Source organism: Cynocephalus volans, chromosome 6, assembly GCF_027409185.1.
Source record: "Cynocephalus volans isolate mCynVol1 chromosome 6, mCynVol1.pri, whole genome shotgun sequence".
NCBI lineage: Eukaryota > Metazoa > Chordata > Mammalia > Dermoptera > Cynocephalidae > Cynocephalus > Cynocephalus volans.
In genome coordinates, this window is record NC_084465.1 from 44,917,693 (window position 1) to 44,939,088 (window position 21,396).

The following is a 21,396-nucleotide window of genomic DNA, read 5'->3' on the forward strand; positions in this document are numbered from 1 at the left end:
GTGGGAGGGCTTTTTTTTTTGTTTGAAAGCCTGTGTGTAGGACAATTAGAATCCTATTCTCCATTCCTCCTTCCTGTCCCCCATCTCTAGGAGAGTAAGGCAACTACACTTCTCCAGTCCCTGTGGAAGTCAGGAGGTAGCCTTTGTAGAAATTAAGACAAAGCAAAACTAGCTACATGATTTGTTGATCCCAGAGCAAAATGAAAATGAGGGTTCCATTGTTCAAAAGTTAAGAATTTCAATATGGCCAACAGTAGAGAATTAAATGAGTATGGGGCTGTTCTAAGGGTGGGTCCCTGTGCGACTGCAGAGTTGGGCCACAAAGCCAGCTCTCCAGGGGACCTCCAAACTCAAACACAGAGGAGGCAGGAATAAAACATGGCACTGAAGATGGAATTATACTAATATCTATATACTCAATGTTGGGGTACCGATCCCACCATCCTTACTGCTGTCATTCAGGCTATCCTGCTCATTGAGAGGTCCATAGTACCCAACTACAGAGAAACTGAACTCAAAGGAAGATACTGGCGGCATCTGGTAGTCCCCAGCATAAAAGCCTCCTGAGTTCCTGAATGCATATGCTGACAGACCACCTGGAAATAAGCCCCATCTGCCTAGAAACAAGCCCTACCTGTGTGCACAGAGCCTCTGGAGGCCTTTTGTGCTCCTCTAAGAGTTACCAAGCATTTGAGGAAGTACTCTAACACCAACAGCAAACAACAACAACAGCAAAAAGAGCTATACCCACAGAGAAAAAGGAACAGAGAAAAAACAGGCAATGTAGGAAGCAGAAGCACATGTCAAAGGGAGAATATTAATATCAAAAATAATCATAAACATAATAGTGTCAGTTGCCTTTTGGCAACACTATTCCTTCATGTTTTCTCTGGGGGGTGACTGAGAACCTAAGTACTCAGAAACTTGCCACTGGTTTCCATACCAATGAGAAGCACTTTCATGAGATTCAGAAAGCAAAAGAACTAAAGCTGTCATAGCTTCTTCAGGATGGGAAAGCAAGCATGTGATTTTAACAGTCAGCAGATGTGTAGTTATGTCAGTGGCTTGCAAGCATTCTCTTGTGAAAATTTCTTTGGTGTGGCAGACATTAGTCACAGTTTTCTGAGATTACTACATCTTCCCAATTTTCTGAAAGCTAGTGGTGGTTCTAACCTATGTTTCATAGTTGTCCATAATTTTAAGAATCCATTTCTTTAAATTAAATGCATTCCTACTTGAAATATTTAGTGGATTTTCTGTTTTCCTGGCAAAAACCTGACCAATAAAATAATAGGGGATATTTATGTAGTGTTTGTTATGTACCAAGCATGTTCTTTATATTATTTGATGTTTGAGGTATATTTTATTTATTTTTAACTACCATTTTTATATTTTTTAAATGTCAAGCCATTGTAAAGATACATACATTGATACAAAAGTACATGTTTTACCCTGTCATTCCCCCTTCTTTCTATGCCCACCCCAGCAATATGTTAACATTTTAACTATATTTTTGTTTACCCTTCTAGTTTTCTTAATTGCCAATATTAGAAAATAGAATTAAAAACCCCAAAGAAATTAAAAATAGAAGAGAATTAATATATTAATGGTATATATTCAGTGGATTGAACATCTAATTGAAAACTAAAAATATCAATGGGGTATTGCAAAAAAAAAAAAAAAAAAGTACAAAAATAGTTTTCCAGAACTGAAAGATAAAGTTAGTTATGCAATCTAAAAGGACCATTGAGTATTCAGCAAAATGATCTACCCAAAGGCATATCAAAACACCAGTTTATAACACCATATAAACACCAAAGTTACAGAGAAGATCTCCCAAAGAGAGAGAAGAACTTGGCATCAGAATCCCATCAGAGTTTTCAAAAGCAGTATCGGAAGCTAGAAGATAATTTGATAATGCTTTCAAAATTCTGAGTGAAATCATTTTAACTTTTATTTTTATCTCAGCATAAGTATTAATCAAGAGTGTAGGTAGTACTGAGACGTTTTATTCATATCTACTTCTCAAAAATATTGAACTTCTTTATAAATCTCCTTAGGAAGCCACTGGAGGATGTGCTCCATCAAAACAAGGAAGAAAACAAACATACAGAAAAAATATGGGATCCAGGAAACAAGAGATGCAACAGGAAAGAGAAGTAGAAATCCCAAGGGCCGTAGTTTTACAGTTGCAGACTCGGTAAGCAGTCAGGCCAGATAAGAGCAAGAGGACAGAAGAAAGATAATAGAACTGAAATATGATCTGAAGTTTGATGTCAGGACTATGCAAGAGATTTGACGGAAAATAAGCAGATGGAAAATAAAGGGAGAGTCATTTTCTGAGAAATACAAAAAATATGTAGAAAAGAAATATAATCATAGTGCACACACTTGAACCAACACCGAACCATATATATATATAATATTTAATAAAAACATCAATGAATTTAACAGAAAATTGTCATGCTAATGTTGGGAGAACAGGAGAAAGGAAAGGAGATGAAGGGGAGGTGAGGGACTGCTGGTTTCCATGCCCAATATTTTGACAAAAGTAGATAAGAATTGATTGGGGATGATATTAGACATCACAATACCATCATAAATTAAGTATTTTACTTCTCTAAATAATTCAGAAATTTATGGTTATAAACAGAGCTGCAGATTCCAGGCTTTCAAGATCTGCTTTGGAGGAGTATGTCACAGCAATAATGCCTAAGAAAGTGATGGTCACATCAGACTCACTGGAAACATGACCCTTACCCTCTAGTACTGCTTTATAGGTGTACTTCTGAACTTAGGGAAGTCTGCCTATGTACTAGGACCTATCTCAGGTCTGACATTTCTCTTTAATCTCACAGTTTCACAAAACAGAATGCAGGGCTTTCAGACATGAGTATATTCCTTCTACAGTAACTTTAGATTCTCCTGGCTATGTCTTCCTATTCTAAGCATGTTCCTAAAATTAAATGCTGCTTAAAAAGAACATAAGGTTCAAGTACCCCAAATTCTATAAGTGTCTCCAGCATTAAGATCTTAATAATGATTAATAAAGCCTTTATCACTATTTTTCTTTGTAAACTATGTATGTGTATTACTTTGACCATTAAAAACAGAAAAAAGCTAGTAATTTTATTTTGATTTAAAACATAAATTAATTCTGATATTTCAAAATTAAGTGTAAGGATAAGGCTTTTAATGCCTTGGGGTACATTGCAACACAGTTTCAGGTGGAAGATCAATACAGTATTACTCTTGTGTCCAGATTTCTCACTAATGCCTTGCAATAACTTTCAGCAGTCTCTTGATAAATTATTTGTACATGCTTTTGATTACTCTATTAAGCCCTCTCTTTTGGTCACAAGAAAACACCACCAACAACAAAAGACAGAAAGAGAGACTTGAAAGAGACACTCATCTTAATCTCGTCCCTCCGAGAAAAATAAAAGTTAACCCTTTTCCCATCTTCCTCCTTGCATCTAAAATTTTGGTGGGATCCCAGTCAATTTCCCAAGGAATAGCACCTACCAAAAAGATGATTGAATTTATTTCTAGGGTCCAAAATAATAATCACATATTTGTGTATATGTATCTATGTTTTTACATTTCTCAAGCTATATGTTTTTCTACCGCTAAGGCCAAATTTTCAGTTTAATGCCTCTACAGTGTGTGAACAGCAGTTTGGAACTGAAATGTTTTCACTGGTTCTTCAAACAACAATTTGAATGGTCAGAATTTAACTGGCTCAGTGGGAATTTTTCTATCACTCAGAAAGACCATAAATTTATTACCTGAGTTGTTTGCTTAGCTCGCCACCCTCTATCTTAGCTTGGAGATAACGAAGCTTGACAATAATATGCTGAAATCATTTTTCTCCATGAAGGCTTTTAAATCTTACCCTATAAACTACATTTGATCATCACAAAGAGTTCTCTACAAATTTCACATTGAACCTCCTATATCCTTAAGTTTTCTTATGACTCCTTTAAGACATTTAAAATAAAGTCTTTTTATGCCAGTACCATACTGTTTTGGTTATTATAGCTTTGTAGTATAGCTTAAAGTCAGGTAGTGTTATGCCTCCAGCTTTATTTTTTTTGCTGAGCATTGCTTTGGCTATCCGTGGTCTTTTATTGTTCCATATAAATGTCTGAATAGTTTTTTCCATTTCTGAGAAAAATGTCTTTGGAATTTTGATGGGGATTGCATTGAATTTGTATATCACTTTGGGTAGTATGGACATTTTCACTATGTTGATTCTTCCAATCCAAGAGCATGGAATATCTTTCCATCTTCTTGTATCCTCTCTAATTTCTCTCAGCAGTGGTTTGTAGTTCTCATTATAGAGATTTTTCACCTCCTTGGTTAACTCAATTCCTAAGTATTTTATTTTTTTGGTGGCTATTGTAAATGGGCAGGCTTTCTTGATTTCTCCTTCTGCATGTTCACTATTGGAGAAAAGAAATGCTACTGATTTTTGTGTGTTGATTTTGTATCCTGCTACTGTGCTGAAATCATTTATCAATTCCAACAGTTTTTTTGTAGAGGTTTTAGGCTGTTCGATATATAGGATCATGTCATCTGCAAACAGGGACAGTTTGACTTCATCTTTTCCAATCTGGATGCCCTTTATTTCCTTCTCTTCTCTGATTGCTCTGGCTAGTACTTCCAACACTATGTTGAATAGGAGTGGTGAGAGTGGGCATCCTTGTCTAGTGCCTGTTCTTAAAGGAAAAGCTTTCAGCTTTTCCCCATTCAGGATGATATTGGCAGTGGGTTTGGCATATATGGCTTTAATTATGTTGAGATACTTTCCCTCTATACCTAACTTATAGAGGGTCTTTGTCATGAACGAGTGCTGAACTTTATCAAATGCTTTTTCAGCATCTATAGAGATGATCATATGGTCCCAATGGAATAGAATAGAGAATCCAGAAATCAACCCACACACTTACTGCCATCTGATCTTTGACAAAGGCACCAAGCCTATTCACTGGGGAAGGGACTGCCTCTTCAGCAAGTGGTGCTGGGATAACTGGATATCGATATGCAGGAGAATGAAAGTAGATCCATACCTCTCACCGTATACTAAAATCAACTCAAAATGGATTAAGGATTTACATATACACCCTGAGACAATAAAACTTCTTAAAGAAAACATAGGGGAAACACTTCAGGTAATAGGACTGGGCACAGACTTCATGAATACGACCCCAAAAGCACGGGCAACCAAAGGAAAAATAAACAAATGGGATTATATCAAACTAAAAAGCTTCTGCACAGCAAAAGAAACAATTAAAAGAGTTAAAAGACAACCAACAGAGTGGGAGAAAATATTTGCAAAATATACATCTGACAAAGGATTAATATCCAGAATATATAAGGAACTCAAACAACTTTACAAGAAGAAAACAAGCAACCTGATTAAAAAATGGGCAAAAGAGCTAAGTAGGCATTTCTCTAAGGAAGATATCCAAATGGCCAACAGACATATGAAAAAATGCTCAACATCACTCAGCATCCGGGAAATGCAAATCAAAACCACATTGAGATACCATCTAACCCCAGTTAGGATGGCTAAAATCCAAAAGACTATGAACGATAAATGCTGGCGAGGCTGCGGAGAAAAAGGAACTCTCATACATTGTTGGTGGGACTGCAAAATGGTGCAGCCTCTATGGAAAATGGTATGGAGGTTCCTTAAACAATTGCAAATAGATCTACCATACGACCCAGCCATCCCACTGTTGGGAATATACCCAGAGGAATGGAAATCATCAAGTCGAAGGTATACCTGTTCCCCAATGTTCATCGCAGCACTCTTTACAATAGCCAAGAGTTGGAACCAGCCCAAATGCCCATCATCAGATGAGTGGATACGGAAAATGTGGTACATCTACACAATGGAATACTACTCAGCTATAAAAACGAATGAAATACTGCCATTTGCAACAACATGGATGGACCTCGAGAGAATTATATTAAGTGAAACAAGTCAGGCACAGAAAGAGAAATACCACATGTTCTCACTTATTGGAGGGAGCTAAAAATTAATATATAAATTCACACACACATACACACATACACACACAAACCGGGGGGGGGGGGGAGAAGATATAACAACCACAATTATTTGAAGTTGATACAACAAACAAACAGAAAGGACATGGTTGGGGGGAGGGGGGGAGGGAGAAGGGAGGGAGGTTTTGGTGATGGGGAGCATTAATCAGCTACAATGTATATCGACAAAATAAAATTTAAAAAAAAAAAAAAAAAAAAAAAAAAACTAACGCCACCTTAAGTGACATTACAAGTGGCGCCATTATAGGCCCACAAGGGTGGATTAATGTGGCAGCTTAAGACGGCGCAGGGAGGAAGTAGGGTGGGAGTGTCTGTGGGAACCTTGCCTTAGCCCTTATTGGCCAAATACGCGCTTCCGCGCTCGTGAACACTGCGTGATTGCAATAGCTAGGCATTGAGGCAGGATGCATGCTCTCATAACCTTTAAGCTAATTGGAGGATGTAAAAAACCTCCCTTCCCCATTTGCCTTTAAAAGCAAGTGCTTGTGTGATAATAAACAGAACTGCTCGGACAAAAAAAAATAAAAATAAAAAAATAAATAAATAAATAAAAATAAAAATAAAAAAATAAAATAAAGTCTTTTTGCCTCCCCCCCCCTTGTAGATTTAAGTAAACATTTCTTAAGAAGCAAAGAACTGTGCTATGATTCAAGGATAAAGATCATGGATTTCAACCTTGTTTTAATATTGGTGTTGGCTTATGACTAAATATTAGCTTGTTTTAGTTTTCTATTTATTACAAGATAAAACAGAGAACTTTCACATCTTTCCCCATATTTTTCCTTTATCTTTATGGCAATTACAAACTGTTTAAAATCACTTTAGTATCTCAGATTGGCCTACCTTTATTTACTTTTATTATTTTTTAATTTTTTAAATAAAAAATTAATTGATACATAATTATACATTCTTATGGGGTACAATCTGATGTTGATACATGCATGTTATGTAATAATCGAGTTAGTGCAGATAATGTATCAATCATCTCATGCATTTATCATTTCTTTGTGGCAAAAACATTCAAAGGCCTCTATTCTAGATATTATGTAATATGCAAAACTTTACTGTTAACCATAGTCACCCTACTGTGCTTGGTATACCTTCATACTCCTACATGGTTCCTTTCAGTAAACACCACTTCCTTCCTTGTTTTGTAATGAAAACATAAAGCAGTCTAACATTTGTCAAAGCTCCAGTTTTAGACAGGGGACCATAGCAAATCATCTGTTTCATTCTCCAGTTTTTAGGCATGAATATGCTACTGATTATACTATCAAATACAGCCAGCTGTAGTTTGAGATAGTCTATTAGTAAGAGAGGTTGATATAACCAATCAACAAATAAACAGGTAAAAATCTCATTTCATTTGATGTGATTCTGACAATGAGAGGAATGTGATCCCATTAGCAATGAAAGAATAAGGTAGAAAAGCACTCGTGGAAAAATCAGAGGGGCAAAGTGAGACCATGGTTAAATTGCTTCCTTCCTTTAATAGACTTTTCGCTCTCAAACTGCCTGTCCTGGAACGTCTATGTTCTGCATCAGGCTGATACAATTACTGCTGCATTATTTTGTCTTTCTCAGGTAAGTTTGTCTTCAGATGCTGAACAACCAGTTTATAGACTAAAGTAATTTAATGCAGTGATGAATATTAATAGAGGTTCATTAAATAGTGCCTTTAGTGATTAGAGCAATACCTGATGTTCTCTTGCTATTTCAGAATCCTTCTGGAGGCGGCAGCGCCCAGAACACGGAAGGCAACAAACCAGAGACAGAGCGAGCGCCCGACCTGGCACAGCACTGTGAGTGATCCCTGGCACAGCTCTGTTCGGGGGGTGGATGCCCACGCGGCTCCCGCCTGCACCACCAGGCCACTCACTGCCCCGGTGCTGCCTCCATTTTCCCAGGTGCGGGCAGCTCCGCCCTGCTCGGCCATCACTGAGCCCATTTGCTTGGCCTGGCGCGGGGCTTTCCGGACCCTGCGGGCCGGCCTCCTCTCCCACTCCCTCCGCGGTTCTCTGGCGGGGCTGGGGGTGTGGGGCGTCCCGACCAGTGTTGGGAGGGCAAGGAAGTATGGGCGGGCCGACTGTCACTCCACCACACCCTGGACTCCGGCCCCGGTAAACTTCCTGTTACTGGGAGGCAGATACCATCTCTGCGACCACCAGTTTGGAAAAAAGCCTAACGAATTTCTGGTTGGGAATAGTGTGGTAGGAGAGTTCCCAGGTCCACTTGAACCTGCCGGAGAGCAGGCTGCAGGCGGACACTAGACACGGTTTATACCGGGGGGATACAAAGGTGAACAAGACCCGAGAAAGATCTACACAGGGCTACAAAGGCACCCAGAGAGACCGGTCGTCTGTGCCTAGCAGAAACCTGGTAGACTTCCTGGGCGAGGCGGTGCTGAGCAGGGTCTTGAAGGCCCAGCTGATAGAGGAGGGGTGCAGCAGACACGCCCCAGCCCAGCACAGTGCGCACAGAGGGGGGAGACGTGCGGCCAGGGAGGCGGAGACTCGACAGAAACCACACACCCGGTGGGATCGCCACTGCACGATCTAACAGCCTGGGCCAGAGCACACGGAACGGGGAGAAGTCCTGTACAGAAAGTGAAAGCTCAACAGAGATCACACACCCTGTGGTACGTGATCCACCAGCCCAGCAGAGTACAAGCTGACCAGAAAGGTGGATCCCCGGAGAAGCCCAAGACCCGAGGCAACCACACACACAAGACACTAGAGGCCAACTGAGCAGTCACGGCGGGAGCCATACCAAATTGGCAACCACAGCAACATCCTAGTTAGTCATTAGTCTCAAACCGGTGGACTGTGAAACCCCCTGCCACAATGAATAAACACCAAAAAAAAGACACCAGAAATACAAAAAATCAAGAAAGTACACCACCAAAAGTTAATAAATCTCATACTCTAGATCCTATAGAACAAGAAACCCTTGAAATAACTGACAAGGAATTTCGAGTGATAATTCTAAGGAAACTGAATGAGATACAAGAAAACTCAGCTAGACATCATGATGAAATGAGGAAAAGTATACAGGATCTGAAAGAGGAAATATACAAGGAAATCAATGTCCTGAAAAAAAATGTAGCAGAACTTGCTGAACTGAAGAAGTTATTCAGCGAAATAAAAAACACAATGGAGAGTTTAACCAGCAGGCTTGTCGAAGTTGAAGAGAGAACCTCTGAACTTGAAGATGGGCTGTTTGAAATAACACAAGCAGACAAAAAGAAAGAAAAAAGAATCAAGGACATGGAAGAAAATCTGAGAGAGATATCAGACAACCTCAAGCGCTCAAATATCCGAGTCATGGGTATTCCAGAAGGGGAGGAAAATGGAGATTCCATTGAAAACATATTCAACAAAATAGTGGCAGAAAACTTCCCAGGTATAGGAAAAATCACAGATCTTCAGATCCAGGAAGCTCAACGATCTCCAAACGTATTCAACCCAAAAAGGCCTTCTCCAAGACATGTCATAGTCAAATTGGCAAAACTCAGAGACAAAGAGAGAATCTTAAAAGCTGCAAGAGAGAAGCGTCAAATTACCTATAAGGGAGCCCCAATCAGGTTAACATCAGACTTTTCATCACAAACCCTAAAAGCTAGAAAGGAATGGGATGATATTTTCAAAATACTAAAAGACAAAGATTGCCAGCCAAGAATACTCTACCCTGCAAGGCTATCCTTCCGAAATGAGGGGCAAATAGTATATTTCTCAGACAAACAAAAACTGCGGGAGTTCACTACCACAAGACCACCTTTACAAGAAATCCTCAAGGGAGTACTGGGTTTGGTTCCTGAAAAATAACTACCACTGCCATAAAAACCTAAGAAAAATCTAAACCCGCTAGTACAATAAAAATGGCATTCATGAAGAGAAAACAAGCTAACAAAAACACTATCTACAACCTAAGGAACCAACAAACAAAGAAACCAAACAGTAAATCAGAAAGCAAGGAAAAAAAGACACCTAAGACAACCAAACAACCAATAAAATGCTAGGAATAAATCAACACCTTTCAATAACAACTCTTAATGTTAAAGGCTTAAATTCCCCAATTAAAAGACACAGACTGGCTGACTGGATCAAAAAGCAGGACCCAACTATATGCTGCCTACAAGAGACCCACCTCACCCATAAAGATTCACACAGACTAAGAGTGAAAGGATGGAAAGATTTACCATGCAAACAGAAAAGAAAAATGAGCTGGAGTGGCTATTCTTATATCTGACAAAATAGACTTTAAACTAAAAACCATAAAAAGAGACAATGAGGGACACTACTTAATGATAAAAGGACTGATCCATCAAGAAGACATAACAATCATAAATATGTACGCACCCAATGTTGGAGCAGCCAGATTTATAAAACAAACCCTATTAGACCTAAAGAAGGAAATAGACACTAATACCATAATAGCAGGGGACCTGAACACTCCACTGTCAATATTAGACAGATCATCTAGGCAAAGAATCAGTAGAGAAACACAAGATCTAAACAAGACTCTAGACCAATTGGAATTGGCAGATATCCACAGAACATTCCACCCAACAACCTCAGAATATTCATTCTTCTCATCAGCACATGGATCATTCTCCAGGATAGATCACATATTAGGTCACAAATCAAGTCTCAATAAATTCAAAAAAATTGGAATTATCCCATGTATCTTCTCAGACCACAATGGATTAAAACTAGAAATTAATAACAAACAAAACTCTGGAAACTATACAAACACATGGAAATTAAACAGCATTCTACTTAATGACATATGGGTCCAAGAAGAAATCAAGCAGGAAATCAAAAAGTTTATTGAAACTAATGAAAACAATGATACATCATACCAAAACCTGTGGGATACTGCAAAAGCAGTATTGAGGGGAAAATTTATTGCATTAAATGCTCACTTCAGAAGAATGGAAAGATGGCAAGTGAACAACCTAACACTTCACCTTAAAGAACTAGAAAAACAAGAACAATCCAATCCTAAAGTTAGCAGACGGAAAGAAATCATTAAGATCAGAGCAGAACTGAATGAAATTGAAAACCAAAAAACAATTCAAAAGATCAACGAATCAAAAAGTTGGTTTTTTGAAAAGATAAATAAAATTGACAAACCATTAGCATGGCTAACAAAAAAAAGAAGAGAGAAGACTCAAATAACAAAAATTAGAAATGAAAAAGGCGATATTACAACTGATTCATCTGAAATACAAGGAATCATTCGAGACTACTATAAAGAACTATACGCCAACAAATTTGAAAATCTGGAGGAAATGGATAAATTTCTGGACACACACAAGCTCCCAAAACTGAACCGTGAAGACGTAGAAAATTTGAACAGACCAATAACAATAAGGAGATTGAAGCTGTTCTCAGAAGGCTCCCAACAAAGAAAAGCCCAGGACCAGATGGATTCACAGCAGAATTTTACCAAACATTCAAAGAGGAATTGACACCGATTCTTTACAAACTATTCCAAAAGATTGAAACGGACGCAAATCTCCCAAACTCATTCTATGAAGCAAACATCATCCTGATACCAAAACCAGGTAAAGATATAACCAAAAAAGAAAACTACAGGCCGATATCCTTGATGAATATAGATGCAAAAATCCTCACTAAAATACTAGCAAACAGAATACAGCAACACATACGAAAAATTATTCATCACGATCAAGTGGGATTCATCCCAGGGATGCAAGGTTGGTTCAACATACGCAAATCAATAAATGTGATACACCATATTAATAAACTCAAACACAAGGACCATATGATCATCTCTATAGATGCTGAAAAAGCATTTGATAAAGTTCAGCACTCATTCATGACAAAGACCCTCTATAAGTTAGGTATAGAGGGAAAGTATCTCAACATAATTAAAGCCATATATGCCAAACCCACTGCCAGTATCATCCTGAATGGGGAAAAGCTGAAAGCTTTTCCTTTAAGAACAGGCACTAGACAAGGATGCCCACTCTCACCACTCCTATTCAACATAGTGTTGGAAGTACTAGCCAGAGCAATCAGAGAAGAGAAGGAAATAAAGGGCATCCAGATTGGAAAAGATGAAGTCAAACTGTCCCTGTTTGCAGATGACATGATCCTATATATCGAACAGCCTAAAACCTCTCCAAAAACCTGTTGGAATTGATAAATGATTTCAGCACAGTAGCAGGATACAAAATCAACACACAAAAATTAGTAGTATTTCTTTTCTCCAATAGTGAACATGCAGAAGGAGAAATCAAGAAAGCCTGCCCATTTACAATAGCCACCAAAAAAATAAAATACTTAGGAATTGAGTTAACCAAGGAGGTGAAAAATCTCTATAATGAGAACTACAAACCACTGCTGAGAGAAATTAGAGAGGATACAAGAAGATGGAAAGATATTCCATGCTCTTGGATTGGAAGAATCAACATAGTGAAAATGTCCATACTACCCAAAGTGATATACAAATTCAATGCAATCCCCATCAAAATTCCAAAGACATTTTTCTCAGAAATGGAAAAAACTATTCAGACATTTATATGGAACAATAAAAGACCACGAATAGCCAAAGCAATGCTCAGCAAAAAAATAAAGCTGGAGGCATAACACTACCTGACTTTAAGCTATACTACAAAGCTATAATAACCAAAACAGTATGGTACTGGCATAAAAACAGACACACTGATCAATGGAATAGAATAGAGAATCCAGAAATCAACCCACACACTTACTGCCATCTGATCTTTGACAAAGGCACCAAGCCTATTCACTGGGGAAGGGACTGCCTCTTCAGCAAGTGGTGCTGGGATAACTGGATATCGATATGCAGGAGAATGAAACTAGATCCATACCTCTCACCGTATACTAAAATCAACTCAAAATGGATTAAGGATTTAAATATACACCCTGAGACAATAAAACTTCTTAAAGAAAACATAGGAGAAACACTTCAGGAAATAGGACTGGGCACAGACTTCATGAATACGACCCCAAAAGCACGGGCAACCAAAGGAAAAATAAACAAATGGGATTATATCAAACTAAAAAGCTTCTGCACAGCAAAAGAAACAATTAAAAGAGTTAAAAGACAACCAACAGAGTGGGAGAAAATATTTGCAAAATATACATCTGACAAAGGATTAATATCCAGAATATATAAGGAACTCAAACAACTTTACAAGAAGAAAACAAGCAACCTGATTAAAAAATGGGCAAAAGAGCTAAGTAGGCATTTCTCTAAGGAAGATATCCAAATGGCCAACAGACATATGAAAAAATGCTCAACATCACTCAGCATCCGGGAAATGCAAATCAAAACCACATTGAGATACCATCTAACCCCAGTTAGGATGGCTAAAATCCAAAAGACTATGAACGATAAATGCTGGCGAGGCTGCGGAGAAAAAGGAACTCTCATACATTGTTGGTGGGACTGCAAAATGGTGCAGCCTCTATGGAAAATGGTATGGAGGTTCCTTAAACAATTGCAAATAGATCTACCATACGACCCAGCCATCCCACTGTTGGGAATATACCCAGAGGAATGGAAATCATCAAGTCGAAGGCATACCTGTTCCCCAATGTTCATCGCAGCACTCTTTACAATAGCCAAGAGTTGGAACCACCCCAAATGCCCATCATCAGATGAGTGGATACGGAAAATGTGGTACATCTACACAATGGAATACTACTCAGCTATAAAAACGAATGAAATACTGCCATTTGCAACAACATGGATGGACCTTGAGAGAATTATATTAAGTGAAACAAGTCAGGCACAGAAAGAGAAATACCACATGTTCTCACTTATTGGAGGGAGCTAAAAATTAATATATAAATTCACACACACACACACACACACACACACACACACACACACACACACACAAACCGGGGGGGGGGGGAAGAAGATATAACAACCACAATTATTTGAAGTTGATACAACAAGCAAACAGAAAGGACATTGTTGGGGGGGAGGGGGGGAGGGAGTAGGGAGGGAGGTTTTGGTGATGGGGAGCAATAATCAGCTACAATGTATATCGACAAAATAAAATTTAAAAAAAAAAAATTAATTAATTAATTAATTAATTTAAAAAAAAAAAAAAAAAGAATCCTTCTAAAGGCTTTTATACCTAAGGCCTGACGGGAAAAATAGATGCCCAACTATTTGCAGTTACAATAAACAAATCTGCCCAGTATTTTTATTTTCAGAGACAATCGTGAACAAAACAAAATTATTGTAAGGATAACTTATCTCTAAACTTTATTAAGGAAGCAATGAAGGTAAAATGAAATAAATACTGGTAGATATTGCAGAGAAGAAGGTAGCTATGATACTCTCTGGTTGGATATGACTACAATTAGGATGCTGGATTAAGCTCTAAGGTATGATCTAAGCTGCAGTAAGCAGGAACCGATAAATCTTCCAGATGAAAAAGATCATGGTAACTGTTCTAGATTCATACCTTGCCTCTTAGATGGCAACTATTATGAGATCTATAGACACTTAGACAAATTTTGATCATTTGTTAAGTGTTGACCACCTATGAGCACCTAGACTATGAAAAGCAGCATGTTAACCACTATGAATGATACATGCATCAGTGGGTGAATTTAGGGAGGAAATGTTAAGAATTAATTCTGTGAGACTAGAAGAAAGTACATAAAACTTCAGCATACCAATGTATGTAGGAATAGGCAAGTTGGTCCAGGACAGTAGTGATCTATAATGCTTCATTGCTCCTTGTGGGCCCACAGCTCTCTTCTGGCTATGAAACCTGCTCTGTTTTCAGAATTCACTCAGGCCTACCATGCCTGAATAGCACTTCCAGATGGGATTTTTTCCTTTCCTTCAAGTTCTCCACTTGTCTTAGCTACAGTGAGCCAGTTTGATAAGGCAACATGTCCTAAATTTACTAGATCATGATAAGCACTGTAGGTACTTAATAAATATAGATTCGCAGGGTAAATGCCTGTATTCTGAGTCAGTAAGGTGACTCCCGTGGTCATACAAATTTGGGAAACATCACGATGAATTGAAAATATTATCCAATCCTATTTGATATGGGTTTATTTCAATAAAACAGTATTTCACATAATATTTTATCCCCCCAAAGTGACAAACAGTAAAGATTTTAGTGGTGCTTTAGCATTCACGAGGTCATCCAGTAGTTATTGACTGTTTATCAAGTTCTTAGTCATTGAAGAAGCATCTACGGAAAAGCCCACAACATAGTCCTAGGCCTTAAGGAGCTTATAGGGTACATTAAAGGATATATATGGTTTTATTATTACTTGTAACCTAAGAAAAATATCCCAGCTGATAGATGCTTACTTCATAACTACTCTATGCCATGCCACGATGGATAACACAGCGATGTCTGCCCAACTAATGTCAATGAGTGAGGCTTCTGAGGTTAGATAGGAGCAAAATTTATCTATGAAAGACAGGCAAGTTAGAGGATGCAGGGTTTCATGGCCACATCTAGGAAGTTAATTCTAGGCACAGGTGCAGTTCAGTTAGCAGTTCAGAATGGATAGGATACAAGTATAAGAAAAGGTAGAAGTCAAGACTGATAGGTATTATATTTCAAAATTTGTACATTTTTCTCGGCTTTACATTTCTTAATCAAAGTACTTGTTTTGTAAATTCTTTGTTTATTCAGCTCATTAATTAAATAATTCTTCCTTTTTAGTGCATAAATTATTTTTATAACAGTTGGAACTTTTGCATATCTACAGAGCCAGGTCTTTATTCACCCTCTACTCCAATGTAATGGAGATCATACATGGTTACCAGCTTCTTTCTTCTTTTTGTGGGAGCAGAGAAAAAAGTTCTGAGTCTCCCTTGAAAGACTCAGGATTACTGTGTAGATATGCACAGGCTAGAAATAGATTTTCTTTCTCTTCTTTATTTTCTTGTCCCAGTTTGATGCAGATTAAAGATTTCCTTCCCCAAGATTGTTACTTTTTTTTTTTTTTTAATAATTGCAGTGTGCATAAGAGTACCAGAAAAAAAAAATACTTATGCTGCTAAGTAGAAAAATGTTAAGGTGCATTTAATAAGGGTCAAAGATGAAGAGTCATGACCATATTACAGGTTGACGTGCTCAGAGGAGGCACAATTGGTAGGTTTAGGCTCAGGAAAGAATCTTTGGTGATTTTCTTTTTTTACCAGATAGTTGATGGCACTGAGGTGATAAGTAGTGACATAGTTGTGGGTTTCCCATGCAGCTTATTCCCAGATGTGCACTTCAGTCTCATGCATCCACAATGAGGAAGATGCCTATGAATATATACTTTGCCTTTAAGAAGGTGGAGTTAACCTTTCTTCATTGAATTCATGTTTTAGCAAATGCTAAATGATTGAGTGTTGAAGGAAATATGGACTAACAGAGAACTAAGCAAACATGTCTATTAAAATAAGTATAAATTATACTGAAATTTTAAAAACTAATGCCCTTTAATTATCAAAATTTTGGTGGTCAGATTTTTAAAGTTTATTTTGTATGGACAAGAAATTCTCAGGCTGTCATTTGTGAATTTGCTTCTCAAATAATGTTTGTAATAATGAAACATATTGTCTTTCGAATGTGGTCGGTGAAATTATATTTTGGAAACTTTATTATTCCCTAACACTTTGTCAGGCCTTAAAAACAAATGCCACCTTAAGTGACATTACAAGCGGCGCCATTATGGCCCACAAGGGAGTATTAACTTGGCAGCCTAAGACAGCACCGGGAGGAAGTAGGGTGGGAGTGTCTGCGGGAACCTTGCCTTAGCCCTTATTGGCCAAATACGTGCTTCAGCGCTCATGAACACTGCGTGATTGCAATAGCTAGGCCTTGAGATAGGATGTATGCTCTGGTAACCTTTAAGCTGATTGGAGGATGTAAAAACCTCCCTTCCCCATTTGCCTTTAAAAGCAAGTGCTTGAGGGCCGGCCTGTGGCGCACTCGGGAGAGTGCAGCGCTTGGGAGCGCAGCGACGCTCTCGCCGCGGGATCGGATCCTATATAGGACTGGCCGGTGCACTCACTGGCTGAGTGCTGGTCACGAAAAAGACAAAAAAAAAAAAAAAAAAAAAAGCAAGTGCTTGTGTGATAATAAACGGAACTGCTGGATAGAACCCCCTCTGCCTCTGAGTGTCCTTTAACCGGGCTGGTTGGGGCCTGCGGCTGTGCTCACCTCTCTTCACGGCTCTCTTCCCCCCTTTCCTTCCAATGGGGACTAGGGGGAAAGAGGAATCCGGGCCATCCGCCCCCCCGCCCAACAGAAGGGACACCTAGGGAAAGACTGATAACGAGGCTAGGGCTGTTTGGGTTGGCCAGTGGTGGACCCGACAACACTTCTCTCTTTTCTTCAGACTCTTTACATTCTATTATGAAATACAATTTTTCTTACACATGATTTTGAAATTTGTTTTTCTTGTGAATCGTGAGCAGGCAGAGTTGATATTTTGCTTTTAATTCATCCTTACAAAATCTGAAAAATTCCCAAATATGACTTCTTCATGACTCATGTCTTAATGGAATTAGTTTTTAAAGATTATTTTGCTTAGTGTTACGAATGGTGGTACCAAATAATTTTTCTACAAATATTAGAATGATGATATAATCTGGTCTCTATTATGCTGCCATCTTTTATTATTTAAATTTTCAGAAATATTTATTTTTCAGAAAGATCATAGTGTTCTTCCAAAAATTAACTAGCAAATTCATTCACTCTAAATATTTGTATTATAGCCAAAGGATAGCTTTGTTCATGTTACTGTCATTGCTAAAAAGATTATATATGATAATAACTTATGAGATCACCCAATCATTGATGTAGCAAAGCTCAGGGATGTAAGAAATAAGATTAAAGTAGAAATTTGGCAATTAAGCCTTTTCCTAATTGGCAGATTTGGCCAAATCCCAAAGCCATTTGTGACTCTCCGGGCATCCCTCTCATTGGGATCCAAACCATTTTTGTGTGCACCACATTGCACATTTTTTCCTGTGTTACCATTTCAAGCGGGATACAAACAAATCTGTGCACAATATTTGGCATAGACTAGGTGCTTTATAATTCTCAATTTCCTTATTTATCATGATGGTTTTGATTTTTTTAAATATATGTTTTATTATATTTAAATTGATTTCAGATCTATTTCAGGAGAGGTCATTTGCAGGGGTTACTCGTTAACTGAAGATTCTTCCATCATTTTTTTTTTTTTTTTTTTTTTGGTCTTCTGTCTTCAAGCATGGACAAAAACAGGATATGTGATGAGGAGAATGAAAGGTGAAACAATATAATAAATGAAATCGATTAAGTTACATAGGTAACTGGAAGAATAGTGCTTCTCAGCCAAGAGGAAAAAAGAATTTCCTTAACACTTCTTTTTCACTGTTCAATTTTCCTGGAAAAAAAAAATGGAGATTTGGTTTTAGCACAATGAAGGGAATTTTACACAATTACTATTATGCTAGTTTTATTGGTTTCATGTTTACCCACTTATTCACTACATTATTTTTGTCATACTTTCTTACATCTTTGAAACATAGTATTCCTTCCTGAAGTTCATCCTTTAATGAAGATCTGCTAGTGGTAAACTCTTTTTATTTATTTTTATTTTTTATTTTTTTTTGCCTTATTTCATCTTTGTTTTTGAAGAATACTTTGTTGGGTATAGATTTCTAAGTTGACGGTTACTTTTTTCAACACATTAAAATATCTCACTGTTTTTTTTGGTTTTATTGGTATTGTTGGCAACCACCTCCCATTATATTTATCACTTCTCTGAAGATAATCTTGTTTTCTTTCCTTCTTTCCTCAATCTTATTTAATCTCTTTCTGTACAACAGTCAAACTAAGGTTAGACCACTCACTATTTTCTAGGCTTCTTACCCAAGTTCTGTATTTTTTATTCTTTTGTCTCTGTGTGCTATGTTCTGGATGACATTTATTTTCTATCTTTGAGTTCATTAAGTTTCTCTTCAATTATATATTGAATTCTTATATTTTACTATTATTATATTTTATATTTGTAAAGTTTTTGTTTATTCATTTCAAATATTCCTTTAGTTTTATTGTGTTTCCTATTCCTTGAATAAATTTTCAGGCTTGCATTTTTAATAAAGTAATTACAGTTATTTTATATCCTATGACATGATTATGATAATTAACAATGCATACTTCACAAGTTTTTTTTTCTTTTTCTGTCATTTCTTCTGATTCTTACTCACTGTGTCATGTTTCCTTATGTGCCTGATGTATCCTTGACTGTGTGCCCTGAATAGTATTTGAAATTTGAACGTTACTTTTAGAAAATTTGAGCTCTTGGATACTAGTCCCATTTTACAGAAAGAATTTCCATTTGCTTTTGTGTAGGGGGTTCTAAGGATATTGCCAATTTAGGGCCGCCTTAACCCAAATTCAAGTCTTGATATTTCCTGGGCCACCTAGGAGATAAAGATTTGGGCAGCATGAGGGTCCATTTACTTCTGGTCTACCTTTCCTTGGGAATGTAACTCCTCAAAGTTCAAACTTAGAGTATGCAGTTGTCAGTCAATTTTTTTTTTTTTTTCGGAAAAAGAGATTACGCTAGATATTTTGTAGAGAGAATTAAATATGGAATATTGATCAAACAAATATTGGATAAATAAGAAGCAGAAAGAGAACAAGTAGGTAAGGCAAAGATAACATTCATAGGGTTGGGAACAAAGAGTTGAGGGCAGGCTTATCAGAGGAGAAGCCTCACCGATTTGGGACACATGCTTCTGAGAAGGGGGAACTGCCTGCACACTGCTGGGACCTCTGAAGTGCCCCATGAGTCTGGTTCTGGTGTTTTGGAACTGTTGGAGAAAAATTCAGTGACTGTGATGTACAGCTGATGCTAGCGTGAAGGGCCATTCCTGGGGTTAAACTAATAGGGGCAGCAAGCAAACAGAAAGGAGTAAGTCCCTCCTCTCCTCCTCCTGCCTTTCAGGCTTTCTTTAATCTTTCCTGTTGGTGGAGCCAAATAAGGATCTAGCCAGGTAAGGAAAAATGTTGTTTGCAGATTTCCAGCTTCAGCATGAAAAAGCAGAGTACGTAAGTGAGAGTTTGGTACAAGAAATGTACCAGCTTTTCCATGTTGAACAGACCCAGGATGTGATCTTTTTTCCCCTAGGTCTGCCAGGCCACCAACAGTCTTGCACTGTTTCTTTAGGATTGGAAAACCCTTAGGATAAAAATGGTTTTGAGTTCCGTGTTTATGTCTCCAGATTCTTGGCTTTTTCTAGATGATTGTCCAGTAATTCTTGTCTTACTAGTTTGCTGATGATTTTAAAGCAATATTTAAAAAAAAAAAATTTCACTTGGTTTTTATAGTTTTCCTTAGTGTATGGGTAGGCCCTACTTACCAGATACAGAAGTCGTAAGTTTATGTTTTATACCTTTAATTGGAAAAGGGTGTTTCTGTTTGTTTTAGCCTATTTCCTAGCTCACCAACACAGTCAGCATCCTCTAAAATAAACATATAAATGTTTTAAAGTGGTTTAACTTACCATTATTCCTGAATGGTAAATTACATAATGGTAACAGAAATTTTAACTTACATTTCTTTCTTTATATTCTCCTATTAGCAGTTATTTCCATGACTATAAGAAGCTAAATAATATTAGTAAATACTTGCTAAGACTGGTGATCAAGTACCCCATGTTAATTAATTTCCAAGCTTTGAGCAATTATAAAATTCCATTTCAAATTCAATTATGTTTTGTTATTCCTACTAGTTTCTCAAGGATAGAATCATTTTGCGGTTTTGATACTTTTGTAAATATTTGTGTCCATTTCTGTCTCGTAAAATTGCAGATTCCCATCCTAATTTATTGCCTAGTTTTGTGTTCATGTGTTTTCACAGACAGCCATTTTTTGCCTGTTTTAAATAATTAGAAGTTCCTCATCCCTCTTGTAAATCTTCTTATGTGGGCTTAAATAAAATTTTAGAGACAATGCCACTATAAGGGTGTCCTCCAGGTATCACAGGAAACTGTTTCAAAGTATTCTTAATGATAATTATGAGTCTTTCCTTATCAAAGTCAAAAGACTGGAAAGGAGGAATTGGTAAAGGGACACGAAAATCAACTACATTGTACATTGCTAAGTTAAAAAACATTTTTTTTTCTTTTTAAAAAAGTTATTAAAAAAAAGTAATTGAGAGTTAATGGAACTGGGAGCCCGACTTATAACAAAAGAGCCTTAAAAGAGGGGTGAGGATAATTTATTAACAGCAATATAAGAAGCAGGGAGGCTACAACATTAAAAAAAAAAAAGTGTGCCTTATG